This window comes from Orcinus orca, chromosome 2, assembly GCF_937001465.1.
Source record: "Orcinus orca chromosome 2, mOrcOrc1.1, whole genome shotgun sequence".
Lineage (NCBI taxonomy): Eukaryota > Metazoa > Chordata > Mammalia > Artiodactyla > Delphinidae > Orcinus > Orcinus orca.
This window is the reverse complement of record NC_064560.1, coordinates 78,179,358-78,187,988: the sequence shown is the minus strand read 5'-3', so window position 1 is coordinate 78,187,988 and position 8,631 is coordinate 78,179,358. Positions and strand designations below refer to the sequence as shown.

Here is an 8,631-nt window from a genome sequence, read left to right as displayed (position 1 = left end):
GTGACAGTTGGAACTCATGGCTACTTTTGAAACCGAGTCCCCCTAAAATTGAGTTCCCTTGCTGAGTTTATGATTCTCTCTCTATCCAAAATGATATTCCCTTGCTGTTCTTCCCTGACCTCAATCCCTTTCTTGTCCCCTCAGACCTCAATACTGGGCTAACTGAAGGCTAATCAACCAGAGTCAGATGACTCAGATTGCTGTTGTCAATAACATCATTAATGTACAACTCAGGTTGTTTCTCCAGGGCAAGATGATCTCACAGGAACCACCCTCCCCACTCCCAACCATGGACCACCTGGCCAAAGAATCAGAAACTGGAAACATCCTGACCCCCGAAACTATGACCAAGAAATGTCACAAATGTCTCAAGGCAATGGTTAGTTCCAGACTCTTTGTTCTTCCCTTTAAAAACACCTGCAACTCAAAGGCCAAGTTGGGGTGAATATGAGGTTTTCTCCCATTCCCATGCTTGGAACCCTGTAATAAACCTTTACTTTGCTGCAAACTTCTGCTGTCAGAAGTTTGCAGCTGGGTTTTCTGTGCCCTGGGCACACCAGCCTTTGCTCAGCAACACTCCAATCCGTCAGGCAGGCCTGGTCATCTGCATGGAATAACCTCAATTTTGGCATTGGTTGGCTGTTGACTCAGACTAATGAACCAATCTTGTCACAGCCCCTCAAAGTCTAACCTATTGAGATCCAGGACAGGGTAGCCCATGTTTCTCAACTGAGTCCTGAAAAAAATCAAGGAGTGATCTGGCTCCAGACCAAAAACTTGTGTGGTTTATCAGGCTCGACCACAGGCAAGCCCAAGCCTTTGCCTGGAGGCCTCAGGAGGAAGCTGCCCTCCCCACACAGACTGGGACAGGCAGGCTTGGCAGTCTCTGGGAGCTGCAGTAAGCACGCTGCTCCCTCCAACCGTGTTCTTGGGCATATTTGCTTTCCTAGCTTGGGTGTCCTCATTTGGAAGCCTCCTTCTGGGCCACCACATTTGGTCTTTTTGGTTGTAGGAGATAAAAGTGCACACTGAGTCAGTAAAGAGTCATGGTTTCTGCCATGATGTCATCATAGATACAGAAAGTGGAAAGTCATGGAGGATGTGTCAGGGGCTGCCACTTGATGTCATTCCAATCCCAACGTCCCCCTACTGAATGCTTGCGAAAGCCAATGGGAGGCTGATGATCCTTTAGGTGGGAGGTTTGGGGCACAGGACTAAGGCCATGGTAGTGAGGAAGGGGAGCAGGGGACCACTGGGGTCTCTTTAGAAGGTCAGCTCAAGGGAACATCACAATTGAGTAGATGTAGATTATGAGTGAAAATAAGTGAGAAAGACACTCTCAGGTTTTCCTATGTGAGTGAACCTGGAGTCAATGGGCACATTATGGACATTTAACTCTTTATCTCTAACATCCACTCCTTACAAAAACATCCTTAAAGAGTAAGAACTGGGTCATCTTCTCTGGGCTGTCTACAACACCTAGCTGTTTGGACCACTTAGAACAGAGTCATTATATGCTTCTAGGATGAGCTTTTAGTCTTACACTCCCATAGGCATTGGGGTGGATGTTTAGCCCCATGAGCTTGATAACTGTCTCTGGGGCTCACTGAAGGGCTCAGAATGCGCTCCCCAAGATCCCCACATCTGCTTGACCCTGTCTACAATAGAGGCTGTGCCCCCAGGGCTTAGCTCCTGTGTCATCAAAGTCCAAAGCATGGAGTTTGGAATACAATTTAACCCTCAGGACACATTTATGCTTTTGCATCCTCTCTTGCTTAGTACAGTAAGTCCCATACATACGAATGAGTTCTGTTCCAAGAGCATGTTCATAAGTCCAATTTATTCGTAAGTCCAACAAAGTTAGCCTAGGTACCCAACTAACACAATCGACTGTATAGTACTGTACTGTAATTGGTTTATAATACTTTTCTCACAAATGATACATAAAAAGCAAACACAAAAAATAAACATTTTTAATCATACAGTACAGTATCTTGAAAAGTACAGTAGTGCAATACCAAAGCTGGCATACAGGGGCTGGCATTGAGTGAACAGGCAAGAAGAATTACTGACTGGAGGAGGGAGGGGTGGTGAGAGATGGTAGAGCTGAAGGATTGTCAACAATAGGAGATGGAGGGCAACCTGCAATTTCATGTGAACTAACTTACGTGATTGGACATGCAAACGCACGTTCACATCTTTGAAAGTTGGAAACTTGAAGGTTCGTACGTAGGAGACTTACTCTATATTTACTGTATATTTATTTATGTCTTAATGTGAATATAGTATTAACGCCTTTTGAAAAACAAAATTCAACTGAATCAATTTTAAAGCTCTCATTGGCTCTATTTGACGATTCATGAATTGGGCAGCATTCAATCTAGCAGATAGGAGCTCTGAGAAATTGCACAACATTAAGAAAACTTTTATAGGCAAAAGGGGGTGGGACAAAGAAGTAATACTAGGCAGAAAAGCAGATTGGTTATTGCAAGTTTACTTTCCTTAGGAGAATGACAGGGATTTATCAAGCAGATGACTTCACTGGTGATGATCAGGTGATTCTTTGTTGACTGGTTTAAGATTCCACTCCTGAGAGAGCAGAAACTGTAATTAAGTCTCAGTTTGGTGAGGTGCGAGCTTAGCAGATGCAACTCCATGTTGGGTCTTGTTTGTCTTGTTTTTAACACCCTTTTGAAATAATTCATAAGATTTATTGATACATTATCATGAATGATTTATTTTTATTAACAAACAAACAAAACAGAGTGAAAAAAGTATAGCCCTATAAGGGAAAGTGTGAAATGCAGTGAAAGTAAACCAGCTGGTGAGAAACTAAGGTTTTTGCGGTTTATGCAAATATTAGGAAAATGGGTCACTGCCAATTCTACCCCACATTAAGTCATATGCCACAAGATAATTTCAGTTGTTTTGCTCCTCCCTCAGAAGGCACTAAGAAGAACTCATGCCTTTTAATAAAGCAGGCTTCTATAAAATGTCGATTGCTTTTTTGTTTTTTATAAGCATTTTGCCTTATCAACAAAAATGGAGCATCCTTTACTGAGGCGGCAGATAGAGTCATTGTTCTTATCTGCACAGGCACTCAAAGTGGGAAAGGAGATCAGAGCCTAGAGAGAAGACAGTGGGAGACAATCCTGAGAAATTCTGGGTTAGGCTTGGATGAGACTTGAAAACAAGACCAACACCTTCATAGATGTCACACATCATGCCTTTTCCCTGTGTAAGCTTGTGCTTCTCCTATGCTGAGGGAGAACGTCTGTTTCTCTGCTCCCTTGAATCTGAGCTGGTCTGGGACTGCACTGACCAACAGAATATAGCAGAAGTGACCCTAAGCCAGTTCTTCACTTAGCTTTTAGGAGGAGTGGTCATTCCTGATCTTTCCTTTTGGAAACCAGCCACCATGTAAAAAGTGAAACCACCTTGAGATCACCATGCACAAGAAGCTCACAGCATGTATAGAAGCCATGGAGAAAGATGCCACATGGTGAAGTCCTGACCTCAGCCCAGCCCAGCAACCAGCTGAATCCAGCCAAGTGAGTGACTGGTAGGTGTCATGTGAAACAGGAAAACCACATTGCTGAGCCCTTCCTGAATCATGAGTAAAGTAATATGGTTGTTTCTAAGCAAGTAGGTATTGGGGGTATTTTGTTATGTAAGCTCAAAATCAAAACCTCTAGCTTCAGAGAAGATTGTCAGATAAAAATCCAGTAAAGCTAAGTATGGTAAATTCTGGGCTTGTTTCTTCTGCTCTGTATTGCAGGGGGTTATAAACCTATGAACATTCCAGTTTGCCTGGCCAGCTGGATTCTGATTATGTTCAGTCACTTGGAGATACTGACAGGAGTTTGGAAGGTAGGAGGAAGGGGTAATTTTTCTTTTTCTCTTTTCAGGAGCAGTGACTGACCCCAGGCTCCAGTGTCTTTGGCATTTCCAACAGAGGTAACAGGAGCTGTCCATGCACTTCCGTAGTACCAGCAGCTGAGGCAGTGTTGTAAATAAGTACATGCTTCAATAGTGGCCACTGCAAGTGGCTGAGTGACTGCAGACTTAACAGGCTGGGTGGTTCCGGCTGTATTATCTTCAGACTCCAAAATGTCAGCAGTAAGATGCTCCTAAGTCTGCTAATGCCACTTCATTCCTCTTTGCTCCTCTATCCCTTCATCTATTAGAAATTCCTGCAGTGTTTTCTATTGTTGAGCTAGACATCCACATACATAGCTTTTGTAGCCAACAGTGCTTTCAGGAAACAGACACTCAAAGATGAAAATTTGAGATAGATTATCTTTCCCTGGGCATAAACACAGTAATGACCTCATTATCAGTTGAAAATGAAATGCTGGTAGTTCATATATGCAGTAATACCATATTTACTTAAATTATAACCTGGCATTACCTGGAATAATAGGTCTATTGAAGGTAAGGTATTCAATCAACTACAGTGATGATGGGATGGCTATTTCTGATTGCACTGGAGAGTTACCTAAAGAAAATGAGTTACTGAAGGCTTTAAACTCTCAACTCAAGATATGGTCAGAGGACTAGAGATCTGTTTCTGTGGTCCTCAGGCAACCCATTATCTTTTATAGAAATAAGTAATAAGAGGTACAGCTGAAAATCATGCCCATAATTTGATTCTGCAAGTTGCAGAATTACAACATAAGTTAGATTCATAGCGTCTCCATATCACTTAAGTGAAACTCAAGGTAGTGATTAAGAGAGAATGGAACCCCAATGCATGGAGTGGGGATATTTGATTTGGCTCAGATGAACAGAGAATTATAAAGCCCAAATTTCTTTGAGGTTTTTCTTGCCAGTGGAAATAGTCCCTCCCATTGTCTGAAGGAAGCCAGGCTTCCCTTGCTTGAAGACTCAATCAGTGTTTTTAAGACTTTAATGTGCATAAGAATCACCGGAGTACCTTGTTAATATGCACGTTTTGACTCAGTAGGTCTTGGGTGTAGCCTGAAATTCTGCATTTCTAGAAAGCTCCCAGAGGAAGCCAATGCTGCTGGTTCACAGACCACATTTTGCACCAAGGGACTCAATATGGACCTTACCCATTAAAGTTACCTTGCAAGGGGATGCCAATTCTACACCAGGTCCACCCTCACCACCCTTCAAAGCTTCCAGACCCCAAACTGGAATTCAATCTCAGCCTGGCCCAGGAGGTCAGATATGATTCAGCCTGAGATATTTTAGACATTGAAATAATTGTAAGATTATGCCAATTTATATTAGAAGAAAGGTAAGGAATATGTGTGGGAATGAATCCTAAGATTGCTAGACCAAGGAGGCAGAAGATAATGTTGGGGGTCAAACTTGTTGATATGGATCTATGTCATATAGATATAGTTTGAGAATCTGGGAATGGCTATAAGTCCAAGTTTGCTTGGTTAGTTGACTGAAACCTGAACCAGCAGTGGCCTGCCTCCATTGAGGTTGTAAAACCATACAACCACAGTAGAGGGTAGAGTAACATCTTTAGGGCATTAGGTAAAAGTCATGTTGGAGTGGGATTTATCAAATGTGAACACACACCTGCCCATCCACTGTGTCCCCTAGAGAGGTCCAGAAAATGTTTCCTTGATTAAAGGATTGAGAAATACATTGGTAAAGAGAGCACCAGCTGCTTGAAAACCCTTTGGCAGGAGTCTTCCACAAGCCAGGGCACCTGAGAAAAGCCACTTGGGTTCCTGATTCAATGGGAATCTTGGAATCCCAGAGTGCAAGAGTCCAAGAAGCAGACACACCAGGAAAAAGGTGACCTCAGTTACTGAAGCAGTGCTGGAGCAACAGGAATCTTTGGCAGTGGTGTCCTAGGAATGAAATCAACGGGCTGTCTACTGGAGTATTATTTGATATGTACAATTAAGAAACTCTAGGTTTGGTGGCCAGAAACTTGGCTTGAGTCACTACAATGGACTGTACTGCCTGTGGTCCAGTACCAAGAGCCAAGTCAGTTCCCAGTCTCTTTCCACTGAAGGAAGGATGGACTGAGTCCACCTGAGGAAGGACCCTGCGGCACTGCCACAAGAATAGGCTGTACATACGTGCCCAACCCTTCCCCCAGAGGACCTATGGGCATTTATTCTGTTGACTTACTGGCTTTGATTTGACACTCATCCCTTCCTGCAGTTGTGATAGGGATGGAATAGGAAGGTTATACAGGTAGTTGTAGACATCCCAGTAGGGGATTATAGATAGAGGGGGAAACCTAGGGAACTTTGGGAGACCACTGTTAAGTTAACGATTGCTCAAGAAAGCTATCGGAACTTCGAGGAATGAAGCAGGCTTACTTAACTGTAAAGCATGAGATATGCCCCCAGGTCATTAAGTGAAAGAAAAAAAAATGTTAACACCCTTCTGCTGATTTGAATAAGTGCTATGACCGACCTAGTTTGACCTCATAGGGTCAGACATTCTCCTGCCCCATACAAAGGAGGAGTGAGTGATGTATGTCTACTCGAAGAATGAAGAAGGCAGTCTTTTCCCCCTCCCCCACTTTCCTTTGATTATAAAAATGTAGCCCACTTAATCCTCAGGGCAGAGCCCCCTCACCTGCCAACTTGCATCTCTCACAAGCATCCTATATTAATAGATCTACTTCTCGCCTATCAATTTGCCTCTCGCTGAATTCCTTCTGTGCTGAGACACATGGAACCTGAGCCTCAGTAAGTCCAGACACCAGGTGAGTGAATCTAATTAAAAGGCCGTGGGTTCAAGTCCCAATCTGGGTTTAGGCTGGGTTCAAGTCCCGCCACGTGGGTTCAAGTCCCAATCTGAGGTGCACAGTTTCAGTTAGGCAGCTCCGAATTATTAGTATTAATGTTGTTGTTGTTATTTGTTTTTCCTGCTCCTCCAGTACTTTTGTGTGGTTCACTGGAGCTTGAAATAAAACGTTTATCTCAAAGTGCTTCCAGTGGGTGTGAACGTACCTGATTCTGTTATGTATAATTCAAATCTCCTACTTGACAAATGACACTATCATATTGCCTCCTGATTCTTGGAGTGGGGGCCACTGTGGTGAGAAAAGACAAAATGGTAGCCCCTGGACGTTCCCCTTCTTACAAAGGTAGTAAACCAAAAGTGATGCTGCATCCTAGGGAGAATTAGGGAGGTTAGCGCCACCAACAAAGACTTGCAAGATGCAGAAGTTGTCCCGTCATATGACTAATTATTAACACATCTACTTGACCTGTGCAAAAGGCACATGTTTCTTCATTCCCTTACTTCCCTGGTTAGTAACTGCTTGAATCTGCTCTTTGGTATTCTGGAAGATCTAGGAGGCTGAAGCCTTTATCCTGAAAATAAGAAACCAGACATGGAAAGGTTTTTGTACCTGGGAGGGCACCATAGGGTCCTGCTTGGTTTCGTATGCATAGAAAGGAAGATTTTATTCCCATCCTGGAAATGGCTTAGAAGCTGGGAAGGTTTCACGGCCCTTTCCACTTCTGAAAATTTGAATTTGCAAGGAGTGCTTACCTCAACCTAACCATGTGTGTGATTCTATCCGGAAGCTGATTCCATGCCTCATTAACCCATGTCATGTTCTGTGGAAGCTGGTTAGGTGAATGGATCTTCCCTCACTGTCTACATCCCCGTGCAAACCTCTGTTAAAGCTGTATTTCTATTTGGAGACCTCTTAATTTCTTTGTCTCCAGCCTAGTGATTCCTGCTTCAGGAAGATTCTTGCTTCCCTCCCCCGTGTCCTCAAACATCAACTGCTCCTGGGGCGGCTCTTCCAGGCTCTTTCTCACCTCTTTCTCACTAGCTCTCTATCCTCCTGCCAGAAACAGTGGGAGGCAGAAAGCAGTGAATTGGCCAACCCATTAGAATTCCCTGTGTAAAAGAAATGCTAATTATGTAATTAAGTGAGGTTATGGAAGTGTTAACTAACGCTATGGTGGTAATCATTTCACAATATATGTGTATCAAGTCATCATGTTGTACACCTTAAACTTACACAATATTATAATGTCATTTATAAGCTATATAATGTCATCATAACTCTGGGAAGAAAATAAAAGAGAATTCCTTTGTCTAATAGAGTTTTACTAATAAATATTATAATTTATTGTGATATTTTAAATGAATTATATCAAGGGCAAAAATAACAATACTGTTTACACAAGCTGGACGTAGTGGCTTTATGAATTACAGGGTGACAGCGTGGGTCTTTAAGCTCACAACCCCCCCTAATGAATTCCAGCTTTCAACAATTATATTTAGTCTTTTTCCTAAGACGTGTCTAAATTCACTTAATGGTGAATTTCTTAACCTGGATTCTAAAAGAATCCTTTCTTCCCACACCGGGAGTCGAACCCGGGCCGCCTGGGTGAAAACCAGGAATCCTCACCGCTAGACCATGTGGGAACCGATAACCCAGCTTCAAAGTGCAAGTCAATTGAATCATTCCCGTCTGCTTCCGCTTTCGTTACTCTGTTCCGCCTTCGAGTCAAACCGGCCTTCTGCGCTTGCGCAGATCTTTGGCGCTCGGGAGTACTGGTCTGGTTTGGGCTGTGCTGCTTTTCTGCGCGCTGAGCCTGGAACCCGGCGCGGGGGTCTACGGCCTGCCGAGACCCCTCGCACCCCGCCTCGGGGAGCCGATTCTGC

At 43.4% G+C, this 8,631-nt stretch overlaps 1 non-coding gene across 1 annotated transcript; it reads right to left on the bottom strand.

Annotated features, from left to right (window-relative positions):
* Nucleotides 1-8,319: 8,319 nt before the first annotated feature.
* Nucleotides 8,320-8,391, bottom strand: TRNAE-UUC (transfer RNA glutamic acid (anticodon UUC)). Its single transcript has one exon. It is a non-coding gene; the product is annotated as a tRNA-Glu (tRNA).
* Nucleotides 8,392-8,631: the final 240 nt, after the last annotated feature.